At 50.4% G+C, this 16,377-nt stretch overlaps 14 pseudogenes; all 14 read left to right on the top strand.

The window, feature by feature from the left end:
• The first annotated feature begins 651 nt into the window (after positions 1-651).
• LOC130337782 (5S ribosomal RNA) lies at positions 652-771 on the top strand (annotated as a pseudogene).
• Positions 772-1,257: 486 nt separating this feature from the next.
• LOC130350570 (5S ribosomal RNA) lies at positions 1,258-1,377 on the top strand (annotated as a pseudogene).
• Positions 1,378-1,459: 82 nt separating this feature from the next.
• On the top strand, positions 1,460-1,579 carry LOC130313913 (5S ribosomal RNA; annotated as a pseudogene).
• Positions 1,580-3,649: 2,070 nt separating this feature from the next.
• Positions 3,650-3,769, top strand: LOC130313902 (5S ribosomal RNA; annotated as a pseudogene).
• An 877-nt stretch (positions 3,770-4,646) lies between these two features.
• LOC130318018 (5S ribosomal RNA) lies at positions 4,647-4,766 on the top strand (annotated as a pseudogene).
• A 2,061-nt stretch (positions 4,767-6,827) lies between these two features.
• On the top strand, positions 6,828-6,947 carry LOC130318007 (5S ribosomal RNA; annotated as a pseudogene).
• Positions 6,948-7,426: 479 nt separating this feature from the next.
• On the top strand, positions 7,427-7,546 carry LOC130352344 (5S ribosomal RNA; annotated as a pseudogene).
• Positions 7,547-7,628: 82 nt separating this feature from the next.
• On the top strand, positions 7,629-7,748 carry LOC130334138 (5S ribosomal RNA; annotated as a pseudogene).
• A 279-nt stretch (positions 7,749-8,027) lies between these two features.
• On the top strand, positions 8,028-8,147 carry LOC130317996 (5S ribosomal RNA; annotated as a pseudogene).
• Positions 8,148-9,035: 888 nt separating this feature from the next.
• LOC130352518 (5S ribosomal RNA) lies at positions 9,036-9,155 on the top strand (annotated as a pseudogene).
• A 1,470-nt stretch (positions 9,156-10,625) lies between these two features.
• LOC130352188 (5S ribosomal RNA) lies at positions 10,626-10,745 on the top strand (annotated as a pseudogene).
• A 1,673-nt stretch (positions 10,746-12,418) lies between these two features.
• Positions 12,419-12,538, top strand: LOC130334449 (5S ribosomal RNA; annotated as a pseudogene).
• Positions 12,539-15,806: 3,268 nt separating this feature from the next.
• On the top strand, positions 15,807-15,926 carry LOC130352342 (5S ribosomal RNA; annotated as a pseudogene).
• Positions 15,927-16,008: 82 nt separating this feature from the next.
• Positions 16,009-16,128, top strand: LOC130334127 (5S ribosomal RNA; annotated as a pseudogene).
• Positions 16,129-16,377: the final 249 nt, after the last annotated feature.

Genomic DNA, 16,377 nt, shown 5'->3' with positions numbered 1-16,377 from the left:
TTATTGATGCTTAAATCCACAGTATACAAGGAGTGAAGATGTCAACGGCCATCCTAAGCTGAACGCGCCAGCTCTTGTCAGATCGCAGACTGCTACCCAGCTTAGGGCCCGGTAAGTACTGGCATGTGAGACTGGCTGGGAATCCCGGGTGCCGTTGATATTTTGCTCTATTGCTGCCTTCCGCTCTGATTCCGAAAAGAATTTATTGATGCTTAAATCCACAGTATACAAGGTGTGAAGCTGTCGACGGCCATCCTAAGCTTAACCCGCCTGCTCTCGTCAGATCGCAGACTGGTACAGATCTTAGGGCCCGGTAAGTACCGGCATGGGACACTGGCTGGGAATCCCGGCTGCCGTTGACATTTTGCTCTGTTGCCGCCTTCCGTTCCAATTCCGAAAAGGATTTATTGATGCCTAAATGCACAGTATAAAGGGCGAGAAGCTGTCAACGGCCATCCTAAGCTGAACGCGCCTGTTCTCGTCAGATCGCAGACTGCTACCCAGCTTCGGGCCTGGTAAGTACCAGCAAGGGAGACTGGCTGGGAATCCCGGGTGCAGTTGACATTTTGCTCTGTTGCCGCCTTCCGTTCCGTTCCGATTCCGAAAAGGTTTTATTGATGCTTAAATGCACAGTATAAAGGGCGAGAAGCTGTCAACGGCCATCCTAAGCTGAACTCGCCTGCTCTCGTCAGATCGCAGACTGCTACCCAGCTTAGGGCCCGGTAAGTACCAGCATGGGAGACTGGCTGGGAATCCCAGGTGTCGTTGACATTTTGCTCTGTTGCCGCCTTTCGCTCCGATTCCGAAAAGGATTTATTGATGCTTAAATCCACAGTATACAGGGTGTGAAGATGTCTACGGCCATCCTAAGCTGAACGCGCCTGCTCTCATCAGATCGCAGACTGCTACCCAGCTTAGGGCCCAGTAAGTACCGGCATGGGAGATTGGCTGGGAATCCCGGGTGCAGTTGACATTTTGCTCTGTTGCCGCCTTCCCTTCCGATTCCGAAAAGGATTTATTGATGCTTAAATGCACAGTATAAAAAGCATGAAGCTGTCAATGGCCATCCTAAGCTGAACGTGCCTGCTCTTGTTAGATCGCAGACGGCTACCCAGCTTAGGGCTCGGTAAGTACCGGCATGGGAGATTGGCTGGCAATCCAAGGTGCCATTGACATTTTGCTCTGTTGCCGCCTTCCTCTCCGATTAATAAAAATATTTATTGATGCTTAAATCCACAATATACAAGGCGTGAAGCTGTCAACGGCCATCCTAAGCTGAACGCGCCTGCTCTCGTCAGATCGCAGACTGCTACCCAGCTTAGGGCCTGGTAAGTACCAGCATGGGAGACTGGCTGGGAATCCCGGGTGCAGTTGACATTTTAATCTGTTGCCGCCTTCCGCTCCGATTCGGAAAAGGATTTATTGATGCTTAAATGCACAGTATAAAGGGCGTGAAGCTGTCAACGGCCATCCTAAGCTGAACGCGCCTGCTCTCGTCAGATCGCAGACTGCTACCCAGCTTAGGGCCCGGTAAGTACCAGCATGGGAGACTGGCTGGGAATCCCAGGTGTCGTTGACATTTTGCTCTGTTGCCGCCTTACGCTCCGATTCCGAAAAGGATTTATTGATGCTTAAATCCACAGTATACAGGAAGTGAAGATGTCTACGGCCATCCTAAGCTGAATGCGACTGTTCTCGTCAGATCGCAGACTGCTACCCAGCTTCGGGCCTGGTAAGTTCCAGCATGGGAGACTGGCTGGGAATCCCGGGTGCAGTTGACATTTTGCTGTGTTTCTGCTACGATTCCGAAAATTATTTATTGATGCTTAAATCCGCAGTATACAAAGTGTGAAGCTGTCAACGGCCATCCTAAGCTGAACGCGCCTGCTTTCGTCAGATCGCAGACTGCTTCCCAGCTTAGAGCCTTGTAAGTACCAGCATGGGAGACTGGCTGGGAATCCCGGGTGCAGTTGACATTTTAATCTGTTGCCGCCTTTCGCTCCGATTCGGAAAAGGATTTATTGATGCTTAAATCCACAATATACAGGGTGTGAAGCTGTCAACGGCCATCCTGAGCTGAACGCGCCTGCTCTCGCCAGATTGCAGACTCCTACCCAGCTTAGGGCCCGGTAAGTACCAGCATGGGAGACTGGCTGGGAATCTCAGGTGTTGTTGACATTTTGCTCTGTAGCTCTGTAGACATTTTGCTCCGATTCCGAAAAGGATTTATTGATGCTTAAATCCACAATATACAGGGTGTGAAGCCGTCTACGGCTATCCTAAGCTGAATGCGCCTGTTCTTGTCAGATCGCAGACTGCTGCCCGGCAAGTACGGGCATGGGAGACTGGCTGGCAATCCAAGGTGCTATTGACATTTTGATCTGTTGCCGCCTTCCTCTCCGATTAAAAAAATATTTATTGATGCTTAAATCCACAGTATACAAGGCGTGAAGATGTCAATGGCCATCCTAAGCTGAACGCGCCTGCTCTTGTCAGATCGCAGACTGCTACCCAGCTTAGGGCCCGGTAAGTACTGGCATGGGAGACTGGCTGGGAATCCCGGGTGCCGTTGATATTTTGCTCTATTGCTGCCTTCCGCTCCGATTCCGAAAAGAATTTATTGATGCTTAAATCCACAGTATACAAGGTGTGAAGCTGTCGACGGCCATCCTAAGCTTAACGCGCCTGCTCTCGTCAGATCGCAGACTGGTACAGATCTTAGGGGCCGGTAAGTACCGGCATGGGACACTGGCTGGGAATCCCGGCTGCCGGCGACATTTTGCTCTGTTGCCGCCTTCCGTTCCAATTCCGAAAAGGATTTATTGATGCCTAAATGCACAGTATAAAGGGCGAGAAGCTGTCAACGGCCATCCTAAGCTGAACGCGCCTGTTCTCGTCAGATCGCAGACTGCTACCCCGCTTCGGGCCTGGTAAGTACCAGCAAGGGAGACTGGCTGGGAATCCCGGGTGCAGTTGACATTTTGCTCTGTTTCTGCACCGATTCCGAAAATTATTTATTGATGCTTAAATCCACAGTATACAAAGTGTGAAGCTGTCAACGGCCATCCTAAGCTGAACGCGCCTGCTCTCGTCAGATCGCAGACTGCTACCCAGCTTAGGTCCTGGTAAGTACCAGCATGGGAGAATAGCTGGGAATCCCGGGTACAGTTGACATTTTAATCTGTTGCCGCCTTCCGCTCCGATTCGGAAAAGGATTTATTGATGCTTAAATCCACAATATACAGGGTGTGAAGCTGTCAACGGCCATCCGAAGCCTGAACGTGCCTGCTCTCCTCAGATCGCAGACTGCTGCCCGGCAGTTACCGGCATGGGAGACTGGCTGGCAATCCAAGGTGCCATTGACATTTTGCTCTGTTGCCGCCTTCCTCTCCGATTAATAAAAATATTTATTGATGCTTAAATCCACAATATACAAGGCGTGAAGCTGTCAACGTCCATCCTAAGCTGAACGTGCCTGCTCTCATCAGATCGCAGACTGCTACCCAGCTTAGGGCCTGGTAAGTACCAGCATGGGAGACTGGCTGGGAATCCCGGGTGCAGTTGACATTTTAATCTGTTGCCGCCTTCCGCTCCGATTCGGAAAAGGATTTATTGATGCTTAAATGCACAGTATAAAGGGCGTGAAGCTGTCAACGGCCATCCTAAGCTGAACGCGCCTGCTCTCGTCAGATCGCAGACTGCTACCCAGCTTAGGGCCCGGTAAGTACCAGCATGGGAGACTGGCTGGGAATCCCAGGTGTCGTTGACATTTTGCTCTGTTGCCGCCTTACGCTCCGATTCCGAAAAGGATTTATTGATGCTTAAATCCACAGTATACAGGGAGTGAAGATGTCTACGGCCATCCTAAGCTGAATGCGACTGTTCTTGTCAGATCGCAGACTGCTACCCAGCTTCGGGCCTGGTAAGTACCAGCATGGGAGACTGGCTGGGAATCCCGGGTGCAGTTGACATTTTGCTGTGTTTCTGCTCCGATTCCGAAAATTATTTATTGATGCTTAAATCCGCAGTATACAAAGTGTGAAGCTGTCAACGGCCATCCTAAGCTGAACGCGCCTGCTTTCGTCAGATCGCAGACTGCTTCCCAGCTTAGAGCCTTGTAAGTACCAGCATGGGAGACTGGCTGGGAATCCCGGGTGCAGTTGACATTTTAATCTGTTGCCGCCTTCCGCTCCGATTCGGAAAAGGAATTATTGATGCTTAAATGCACAGTATAAAGGGCGTGATGCTGTTAACGGCCATCCTAAGCTGAACGCGCCTGCTCTTGTCAGATCGCAGACTGCTACCCAGCTTAGGGCCCGGTAAGTACCAGCATGGGAGACTGGCTGGGAATCCCAGGTGTTGTTGGCATTTTGCTCTGTAGCTCTGTAGACATTTTGCTCCGATTCCGAAAAGGATTTATTGATGCTTAAATCCACAATATACAGGGTGTGAAGCCGTCTACGGCTATCCTAAGCTGAATGCACCTGTTCTTGTCAGATCGCAGACTGCTGCCCGGCAAGTACGGGCATGGGAGACTGGCTGGCAATCCAAGGTGCTATTGACATTTTGATCTGTTGCCGCCTTCCTCTCCGATTAAAAAAAATATTTATTGATGCTTAAATCCACAGTATACAAGGCGTTAAGATGTCAACGGCCATCCTAAGCTGAACGCGCCTGCTCTCGTCAGATCGCAGACTGCTACCCAGCTTAGGGCCCGGTAAGTACTGGCATGGGAGACTGGCTGGGAATCCCGGGTGCCGTTGATATTTTGCTATTTTGCTCTATTGCTGCCTTCCGCTCCGATTCCGAAAATAATTTATTGATGCTTAAATCCACAGTATACAAGGTGTGAAGCTGTCGACGGCCATCCTAAGCTTAACGCGCCTGCTCTCGTCAGATCGCAGACTGGTACAGATCTTAGGGCCCGGTAAGTACCGGCATGGGACACTGGGTGGGAATCCCGGCTGCCGTTGACATTTTGCTCTGTTGCCGCCTTCCGTTCCAATTCCGAAAAGGATTTATTGATGCTTAAATGCACAGTATAAAAAGCATGAAGCTGTCAATGGCCATCCTAAGCTGAACGCGCCTGCTCTCGTCAGATCGCAGACTGCTACCCAGCTTCGGGCCTGGTAAGTACCAGCATGGGAGACTGGCTGGGAATCCCGGGTGCAGTTGACATTTTGCTCTGTTTCTGCTCCGATTCCGAATTTTTTTTATTGATGCTTAAATCCACAGTATACAAAGTGTGAAGCTGTCAACGGCCATCCTAAGCTGAACGTGCCTGCTCTCGTCAGATCGCAGACTGCTACCCAGCTTAGGGCCTGGTAAGTACCAGCATGGGAGACTGGCTGGGAATCCCCGGTGCAGTTGACATTTTGCTCCGATTCCGAAAATTATTTATTGATGCTTAAATCCACAGTATACAAAGTGTGAACCTGTCAACAGCAATCCTAAGCTGAACGCGCCTGCTCTCGTCAGATCGCAGACTGCTACCCAGCTTAGGGCCTGGTAAGTACCAGCATGGGAGACTGGCGGGGAATCCCGGGTGCAGTTGACATTTTAATCTGTTGCCGCCTTCCGCTCCGATTCGGAAAAGGATTTATTGATGCTTAAATCCACAATATACAGGGTGTGAAGCTGTCAACGGCCATCCTAAGCCTGAACGTGCCTGCTCTCCTCAGATCGCAGACTGCTGCCCGGCAGTTACCGGCATGGGAGACTGGCTGGCAATCCAAGGTGCCATTGACATTTTGCTCTGTTGCCGCCTTCCTCTCCGATTAAAAAAATATTTATTGATGCTTAAATCCACAATATACAAGGCGTGAAGATGTCAACGGCCATCCTAAGCTGAACGCGCCTGCTCTCGTCAGATCGCAGACTGCTACTCAGCTTAGGGCCCAGTAAGTACCGGCATGGGAGACTGGCTGGGAATCCCGGGTGCAGTTGACATTTTGCTCTGTTGCCGCCTTCCGCTCCGATTCCGAAAAGGATTTATTGATGCTTAAATGAACAGTATAAAAAACATGAAGCTGTCAATGGCCATCCTAAACTGAACGCGCCTGCTCTCGTCAGATCGCAGACTGCTACCCAGCTTAGGGCCCGGTAAGTACTAGCATGGGAGACTGGCTGGTAATCCCGAATGACATTTAGCTCTATTGCTGCCTTCCGCTCCGATTCCGAAAAGATTTTATTGATGCTTAAATCCACAGTATACAAGGTGTGAAGCTGTCGACGGCAATCCTAAGCTTAACGCGCCTGCTCTCGTCAGATCGCAGACTGGTACAGATCTTAGGGCCCGGTAAGTACCGGCATGGGACACTGGCTGGGAATCCCGGCTGCCGTTGACATTTTGCTCTGTTGCCGCCTTCCGTTCCGATTCCGAAAAGGATTTATTGATGCTTAAATGCACAGTATACAAAGTGTGAAGCTGTCAACGGCCATCCTAAGCTGAACGCGCATGCTCTCGTCAGATTGCTGACTGCTACCCAGCTTCGGGCCCGGTAAGAACCAGCATGGGAGACTGGCTGGGAATCCCAGGTGTTGTTGACATTTTGCTCTGTAGCTCTGTAGACATTTTGCTCCGATTCCGAAAAGGATTTATTGATGCTTAAATCCACAATATACAGGGTGTGAAGCCGTCTACGGCTATCCTAAGCTGAATGCGCCTGTTCTTGTCAGATCGCAGACTGCTGCCCGGCAAGTACGGGCATGGGAGACTGGCTGGCAATCCAAGGTGCTATTGACATTTTGATCTGTTGCCGCCTTCCTCTCCGATTAAAAAAAATATTTATTGATGCTTAAATCCACAGTATACAAGGCGTGAAGATGTCAACGGCCATCCTAAGCTGAACGCGCCTGCTCTCGTCAGATCGCAGACTGCTACCCAGCTTAGGGCCCGGTAAGTACTGGCATGGGAGACTGGCTGGGAATCCCGGGTGCCGTTGATATTTTGCTCTATTGCTGCCTTCCGCTCCGATTCCGAAAAGAATTTATTGATGCTTAAATCCACAGTATACAAGGTGTGAAGCTGTCGACGGCCATCCTAAGCTTAACGCGCCTGCTCTCGTCAGATCGCAGACTGGTACAGATCTTAGGGCCCGGTAAGTACCGGCATGGGACACTGGCTGGGAATCCCGGCTTCCGTTGACATTTTGCTCTGTTGCCGCCTTCCGTTCCAATTTCGAAAAGGATTTATTGATGCCTAAATGCACAGTATAAAGGGCAAGAAGCTGTCAACGGCCATCCTAAGCTGAACGCGCCTGTTCTCGTCAGATCGCAGACTGCTACCCAGCTTCGGGCCTGGTAAGTACCAGCAAGGGAGACTGGCTGGGAATCCCGGGTGCAGTTGACATTTTGCTCTGTTTCTGCTCCGATTCCGAAAATTATTTATTGATGCTTAAATGCACAGTATACAAAGTGTGAAGCTGTCAACGGCCATCCTAAGCTGAACGCGCCTGCTCTCGTCAGATCGCAGACTGCTACCCAGCTTAGGGCCTGGAAAGTACCAGCATGGGAGACTGGCTGGGAATCCCGGGTGCAGTTGACATTTTAATCTGTTGCCGCCTTCCGCTCCGATTCGGAAAAGGAATTATTGATGCTTAAATGCACAGTATAAAGGGCGTGATGCTGTTAACGGCCATCCTAAGCTGAACGCGCCTGCTCTCGTCAGATCGCAGACTGCTACCCAGCTTAGGGCCCGGTAAGTACCAGCATGGGAGACTGGCTGGGAATCCCAGGTGTTGTTGACATTTTGCTCTGTAGCTCTGTAGACATTTTGCTCCGATTCCGAAAAGGATTTATTGATGCTTAAATCCACAATATACAGGGTGTGAAGCCGTCTACGGCTATCCTAAGCTGAATGCGCCTGTTCTTGTCAGATCGCAGACTGCTGCCCGGCAAGTACGGGCATGGGAGACTGGCTGGCAATCCAAGGTGCTATTGACATTTTGATCTGTTGCCGCCTTCCTCTCCGATTAAAAAAAAATATTTATTGATGCTTAAATCCACAGTATACAAGGCGTTAAGATGTCAACGGCCATCCTAAGCTGAACGCGCCTGCTCTCGTCAGATCGCAGACTGCTACCCAGCTTAGGGCCCGGTAAGTACTGGCATGGGAGACTGGCTGGGAATCCCGGGTGCCGTTGATATTTTGATATTTTGCTATTTTGCTCTATTGCTGCCTTCCGCTCCGATTCCGAAAATAATTTATTGATGCTTAAATCCACAGTATACAAGGTGTGAAGCTGTCGACGGCCATCCTAAGCTTAACGCGCCTGCTCTCGTCAGATCGCAGACTGGTACAGATCTTAGGGCCCGGTAAGTACCGGCATGGGACACTGGGTGGGAATCCCGGCTGCCGTTGACATTTTGCTCTGTTGCCGCCTTCCGTTCCAATTCCGAAAAGGATTTATTGATGCTTAAATGCACAGTATAAAAAGCATGAAGCTGTCAATGGCCATCCTAAGCTGAACGCGCCTGCTCTCGTCAGATCGCAGACTGCTACCCAGCTTCGGGCCTGGTAAGTACCAGCATGGGAGACTGGCTGGGAATCCCGGGTGCAGTTGACATTTTGCTCTGTTTCTGCTCCGATTCCGAAATTTTTTTTATTGATGCTTAAATCCACAGTATACAAAGTGTGAAGCTGTCAACGGCCATCCTAAGCTGAACGTGCCTGCTCTCGTCAGATCGCAGACTGCTACCCAGCTTAGGGCCTGGTAAGTACCAGCATGGGAGACTGGCTGGGAATCCAGGGTGCAGTTGACATTTTAATCTGTTGCCGCCTTCCGCTCCGATTCGGAAAAGGATTTATTGATGCTTAAATCCACAATATACATGGTGTGAAGCTGTCAACGGCCATCCTAAGCCTGAACGTGCCTGCTCTCCTCAGATCGCAGACTGCTGCCCGGCAGTTACCGGCATGGGAGACTGGCTGGCAATCCAAGGTGCCATTGACATTTTGCTCTGTTGCCGCCTTCCTCTCCGATTAAAAAAATATTTATTGATGCTTAAATCCACAATATACAAAGTGTGAAGATGTCAACGGCCATCCTAAGCAGAACGCGCCTGCTCTCGTCAGATCGCAGACTGCTACCCAGCTTAGGGCCCGGTAAGTACCAGCATGGGAGACTGGCTGGGAATCCCAGGTGTCGTTGACATTTTGCTCTGTTGCCGCCTTACGCTCCGATTCCGAAAAGGATTTATTGATGCTTAAATCCACAGTATACAGGGTGTGAAGATGTCTACAGCCATCCTAAGCTGAATGCGCCTGTTCTCGTCAGATCGCAGACTGCTACCCAGCTTCGGGCATGGTAAGTACCAGCATGGGAGACTGGCTGGGAATCCCCGGTGCAGTTGACATTTTGCTCTGTTTCTGCTCCGATTCCGAAAATTATTTATTGATGCTTAAATCCACAGTATACAAAGTGTGAACCTGTCAACAGCAATCCTAAGCTGAACGCGCCTGTTCTCGTCAGATCGCAGACTGCTACCCAGCTTAGGGCCTGGTAAGTACCAGCATGGAAGACTGGTGGGGAATCCCGGGTGCAGTTGACATTTTAATCTGTTGCCGCCTTCCGCTCCGATTCGGAAAAGGATTTATTGATGCTTAAATCCACAATATACAGGGTGTGAAGCTGTCAACGGCCATCCTAAGCCTGAACGTGCCTGCTCTCCTCAGATCGCAGACTGCTGCCCGGCAGTTACCGGCATGGGAGACTGGCTGGCAATCCAAGGTGCCATTGACATTTTGCTCTGTTGCCGCCTTCCTCTCCGATTAAAAAAATATTTATTGATGCTTAAATCCACAATATACAAGGCGTGAAGATGTCAACGGCCATCCTAAGCTGAACGCGCCTGCTCTCGTCAGATCGCAGACTGCTACCCAGCTTAGGGCCCAGTAAGTACCGGCATGGGAGACTGGCTGGGAATCCCGGGTGCAGTTGACATTTTGCTCTGTTGCCGCCTTCCGCTCCGATTCCGAAAAGGATTTATTGATGCTTAAATCCACAGTATACAAGGTGTGAAGCTGTCGACGGCCATCCTAAGCTTAACGCGCCTGCTCTCGTCAGATCGCAGACTGGTACAGATCTTAGGGCCCGGTAAGTACCGGCATGGGACACTGGCTGGGAATCCCGGCTGCCGTTGACATTTTGCTCTGTTGCCGCCTTCCATTCCAATTCCGAAAAGGATTTATTGATGCCTAAATGCACAGTATAAAGGGCGAGAAGCTGTCAACGGCCATCCTAAGCTGAACGCGCCTGCTCTCGACAAATCGCAGACTGCTACCCAGCTTAGGGCCCGGTAAGTACCAGCATGGGAGACTGGCTGGGAATCCCAGGTGTTGTTGACATTTTGCTCTGTTGCCGCCTTCCGCTCCGATTCCGAAAAGGATTTATTGATGCTTAAATCCACAGTATACAGGGTGTGAAGATGTCTACGGCCATCCTAAGCTGAATGCGCCTGTTCTCGTCAGCTCGCAGACTGCTACCCAGCTTTGGGCCTGGTAAATACCAGCATAGGAAACTGGCGGGGTTTACCGGGTGCAGTTGACATTTTGCTCTGTTTCTGCTCCGATTCCGAATTTTTTTTATTGATGCTTAAATCCACAGTATACAAAGTGTGAAGCTGTCAATGGCCATCCTAAGCTGAACGCGCCTGCTCTCATCAGATCGCAGACTGCTACCCAGCTTAGGGCCTGGTAAGTACCAGCATGGGAGACTGGCTGGGAATCCCGGGTGCAGTTGACATTTTAATCTGTTGCCGCCTTCCGCTCCGATTCGGAAAAGGATTTATTGATGCTTAAATCCACAATATACAGGCTGTGAAGCTGTCAACGGCCATCCTAAGCTTGAACGTGCCTGCTCTCGTCAGATCGCAGACTGCTGCCCGGCAGTTACCGGCATGGGAGACTGGCTGGCAATCCAAGGTGCCATTGACATTTTGCTCTGTTGCCGCCTTCCTCTCCGATTAATAAAAATATTTATTGATGCTTAAATCCACAATATACAAGGCTTGAAGCTGTCAACGGCCATCCTAAGCTGAACGCGCCTGCTCTCGTCAGATCGCAGACTGCTACCCAGCTTAGGGCCTGGTAAGTACCAGCATGGGAGACTGGCTGGGAATCCCGGATTCAGTTGACATTTTAATCTGTTGCCGCCTTCCGCTCCGACTCGGAAAAGGATTTATTGATGCTTAAATGCACAGTATAAAGGGCATGAAGCTGTCAACAGCCATCCTAAGCTGAACGCGCCTGCTCTCGTCAGATCGCAGACTGCTACCCAGCTTAGGGCCCGGTAAGTACCAGCATGGGAGACTGGCTGGGAATCCCAGGTGTCGTTGACATTTTGCTCTGTTGCCGCCTTACGCTCCGATTCCGAAAAGGATTTATTGATGCTTAAATCCACAGTATACAGGGTGTGAAGATGTCTACGGCCATCCTAAGCTGAATGCGCCTGTTCTCGTCAGATTGCAGACTGCTACCCAGCTTCGGGCCTGGTAAGTACCAGCATGGGAGACTGGCTGGGAATCCCGGGTGCAGTTGACATTTTGCTCTGTTTCTGCTCCGATTCCGAAAATTATTTATTGATGCTTAAATCCACAGTATACAAAGTGTGAAGCTGTCAACGGCCATCCTAAGCTGAACGGGCCTGCTTTCGTCAGATCGCAGACTGCTACCCAGCTTAGAGCCTGGTAAGTACCAGCATGGGAGCCTGGCTGGGAATCCCGGGTGCAGTTGACATTTTAATCTGTTGCCGCCTTCCTCTCCGATTCGGAAAAGGATTTATTGATGCTTAAATCCACAATATACAGGGTGTGAAGCTGTCAACAGCCATCCTAAGCCTGAACGTGCCTGCTCTCCTCAGATCGCAGACTGCTGCCCGGCAGTTACCGGCATGGGAGACTGGCTGGCAATCCAAGGTGCCATTGACATTTTGCTCTGTTGCCGCTTTCCTCTCCGATTAAAAAAATATTTTTGATGCTTAAATCCACAATATACAAGGCGTGAAAATGTCAACGGCCATCCTAAGCTGAACGCGCCTGCTCTCGTCAGATCGCAGACTGCTACCCAGCTTAGGGCCCAGTAAGTACCGGCATGGGAGACTGGCTGGGAATCCCGGGTGCAGTTGACATTTTGCTCTGTTGCCGCCTTCCGCTCCGATTCCGAAAATAATTTATTGATGCTTAAATCCACAGTATACAAGGTGTGAAGCTGTCGACGGCCATCCTAAGCTTAACGCGCCTGCTCTCGTCAGATCGCAGACTGGTACACATCTTAGGGCCCGGTAAGTACCGGCATGGGACACTGGCTGGGAATCCCGGCTGCCGTTGACATTTTGCTCTGTTGCCGCCTTCCGTTCCGGTTCCGATTCCGAAAAGTATTAATTGATGCTTAAATGCACAGTATACAAAGTGTGAAGCTGTCAACGGCCATCCTAAGCTGAACGCGCCTGCTCTCGTCAGATCGCAGACTGCTACCCAGCTTAGGGCCCGGTAAGTACCAGCATGGGAGACTGGCTGGGAATCTCAGGTGTTGTTGACATTTTGCTCTGTAGCTCTGTAGACATTTTGCTCCGATTCCGAAAAGGATTTATTGATGCTTAAATCCACAATATACAGGGTGTGAAGCCGTCTACGGCTATCCAAAGCTGAATGCGCCTGTTCTTGTCAGATCGCAGACTGCTGCCCGGCAAGTACGGGCATGGGAGACAGGCTGGCAATCCAAGGTGCTATTGACATTTTGATCTGTTGCCGCCTTCCTCTCCGATTAAAAAAAATATTTATTGATGCTTAAATCCACAGTATACAAGGCGTGAAGATGTCAACAGCCATCCTAAGCTGAACGCGCCTGCTCTCGTCAGATCGCAGACTGCTACCCAGCTTAGGGCCCGGTAAGTACTGGCATGGGAGACTGGCTGGGAATCCTGGGTGCCGTTGATATTTTGCTCTATTGCTGCCTTCCGCTCCGATTCCGAAAAGAATTTATTGATGCTTAAATCCACAGTATACAAGGTGTGAAGCTGTCGACGGCCATCCTAAGCTTAACGCGCCTGCTCTCGTCAGATCGCAGACTGGTACAGATCTTAGGGCCCGGTAAGTACCGGCATGGGAGACTGGCTGGCAATCCAAGGTGCCATTGACATTTTGCTCTGTTGCCGCCTTCCTCTCCGATTATAAAAATATTTATTGATGCTTAAATCCACAATATACAAAGTGTGAAGCTGTCAACGGCCATCCTAAGCAGAACGCGCCTGCTCTCGTCAGATCGCAGACTGCTACCCAGCTTAGGGCCCGGTAAGTACCAGCATGGGAGACTGGCTGGGAATCCCAGGTCTCGTTGACATTTTGCTCTGTTGCCGCCTTACGCTCCGATTCCGAAAAGGATTTATTGATGCTTAAATCCACAGTATACAGGGTGTGAAGATGTCTACAGCCATCCTAAGCTGAATGCGCCTGTTCTCGTCAGATCGCAGACTGCTACCCAGCTTCGGGCATGGTAAGTACCAGCATGGGAGACTGGCTGGGAATCCCCGGTGCAGTTGACATTTTGCTATGTTTCTGCTCCGACTTCGAAAATTATTTATTGATGCTTAAATCCACAGTATACAAAGTGTGAACCTGTCAACAGCAATCCTAAGCTGAACGCGCCTGCTCTCGTCAGATTGCAGACTGCTACCCAGCTTAGGGCCTGGTAAGTACCAGCATGGGAGACTGGCGGGGAATCCCGGGTGCAGTTGACATTTTAATCTGTTGCCGCCTTCCGCTCCGATTCGGAAAAGGATTTATTGATGCTTAAATCCACAATATACAGGGTGTGAAGCTGTCAACGGCCATCCTAAGCCTGAACGTGCCTGCTCTTCTCAGATCGCAGACTGCTGCCCGGCAGTTACCGGCATGGGAGACTGGCTGGCAATCCAAGGTGCCATTGACATTTTGCTCTGTTGCGCCTTCCTCTCCGATTAAAAAAATATTTATTGATGCTTAAATCCACAATATACAAGGCGTGAAGATGTCAACGGCCATCCTAAGCTGAACGCGCCTGCTCTCGTCAGATCGCAGACTGCTACCCAGCTTAGGGCCCAGTAAGTACCGGCATGGGAGACTGGCTGGGAATCCCGGGTGCAGTTGACATTTTGCTCTGTTGCCGCCTTCCGCTCCGATTCCGAAAAGGATTTATTGATGCTTAAATGAACAGTATAAAAAACATGAAGCTGTCAATGGCCATCCTAAGCTGAACGCGCCTGCTCTCGTCAGATCGCAGACTGCTACCCAGCTTAGGGCCCGGTAAGTACTAGCATGGGAGACTGGCTGGTAATCCCGAATGACATTTAGCTCTATTGCTGCCTTCCGCTCCGATTCCGAAAAGATTTTATTGATGCTTAAATCCACAGTATACAAGGTGTGAAGCTGTCGACGGCCATCCTAAGCTTAACGCGCCTGCTCTCGTCAGATCGCAGACTGGTACAGATCTTAGGGCCCGGTAAGTACCGGCATGGGACACTGGCTGGGAATCCCGGCTGCCGTTGACATTTTGCTCTGTTGCCGCCTTGCGTTCCGATTCCGAAAAGGATTTATTGATGCTTAAATGCACAGTATACAAAGTGTGAAGCTGTCAACGGCCATCCTAAGCTGAACGCTCCTGCTCTCGTCAGATCGCAGACTGCTACCCATCTTAGGGCCTGGTAAGTACCAGCATGGGAGACTGGCTGGGAATCCCGGGTGCAGCTGACATTTTAATCTGTTGCCGCCTTCCGCTCCGATTCGGAAAAGGATTTATTGATGCTTAAATGCACAGTATAAAGGGCATGAAGCTGTTAACGGCCATCCTAAGCTGAACGCGCATGCTCTCGTCAGATCGCAGACTGCTACCCAGCTTCGGGCCCGGTAAGAACCAGCATGGGAGACTGGCTGGGAATCCCAGGTGTTGTTGACATTTTGCTCTGTAGCTCTGTAGACATTTTGCTCCGATTCCGAAAAGGATTTATTGATGCTTAAATCCACAATATACAGGGTGTGAAGCCGTCTACGGCTATCCTAAGCTGAATGCGCCTGTTCTTGTCAGATCGCAGACTGCTGCCCGGCAAGTACGGGCATGGGAGACTGGCTGGCAATCCAAGGTGCTATTGACATTTTGATCTGTTGCCGCCTTCCTCTCCGATTAAAAAAAATATTTATTGATGCTTAAATCCACAGTATACAAGGCGTGAAGATGTCAACGGCCATCCTAAGCTGAACGCGCCTGCTCTCGTCAGATCGCAGACTGCTACCCAGCTTAGGGCCCTGTAAGTACTGGCATGGGAGACTGGCTGGGAATCCCGGGTGCCGTTGATATTTTGCTCTATTGCTGCCTTCCGCTCCGATTCCGAAAAGAATTTATTGATGCTTAAATCCACAGTATACAAGGTGTGAAGCTGTCGACGGCCATCCTAAGCTTAACGCGCCTGCTCTCGTCAGATCGCAGACTGGTACAGATCTTAGGGCCCGGTAAGTACCGGCATGGGACACTGGCTGGGAATCCCGGCTGCCGTTGACATTTTGCTCTGTTGCCGCCTTCCGTTCCAATTCCGAAAAGGATTTATTGATGCCTAAATGCACAGTATAAAGGGCGAGAAGCTGTCAACGGCCATCCTAAGCTGAACGCGCCTGTTCTCGTCAGATCGCAGACTGCTACCCAGCTTCGGGCCTGGTAAGTACCAGCAAGGGAGACTGGCTGGGAATCCCGGGTGCAGTTGACATTTTGCTCTGTTTCTGCTCCGATTCCGAAAATTATTTATTGATGCTTAAATGCACAGTATACAAAGTGTGAAGCTGTCAACGGCCATCCTAAGCTGAACGCGCCTGCTCTCGTCAGATCGCAGACTGCTACCCAGCTTAGGGCCTGGAAAGTACCAGCATGGGAGACTGGCTGGGAATCCCGGGTGCAGTTGACATTTTAATCTGTTGCCGCCTTCCGCTCCGATTCGGAAAAGGAATTATTGATGCTTAAATGCACAGTATAAAGGGCGTGATGCTGTTAACGGCCATCCTAAGCTGAACGCGCCTGCTCTCGTCAGATCGCAGACTGCTACCCAGCTTAGGGCCCGGTAAGTACCAGCATGGGAGACTGGCTGGGAATCCCAGGTGTTGTTGACATTTTGCTCTGTAGCTCTGTAGACATTTTGCTCCGATTCCGAAAAGGATTTATTGATGCTTAAATCCACAATATACAGGGTGTGAAGCCGTCTACGGCTATCCTAAGCTGAATGCGCCTGTTCTTGTCAGATCGCAGACTGCTGCCCGGCAAGTACGGGCATGGGAGACTGGCTGGCAATCCAAGGTGCTATTGACATTTTGCTCTGTTGCCGCCTTCCTCTCCGATTAAAAAAATATTTATTGATGCTT

The sequence above is a fragment of the Hyla sarda genome, chromosome 1, assembly GCF_029499605.1.
Source record: "Hyla sarda isolate aHylSar1 chromosome 1, aHylSar1.hap1, whole genome shotgun sequence".
Taxonomy (NCBI): domain Eukaryota; kingdom Metazoa; phylum Chordata; class Amphibia; order Anura; family Hylidae; genus Hyla; species Hyla sarda.
Note: the sequence above shows the minus strand (reverse complement) of the source record. Positions and strands in the feature narration are given on the sequence as shown.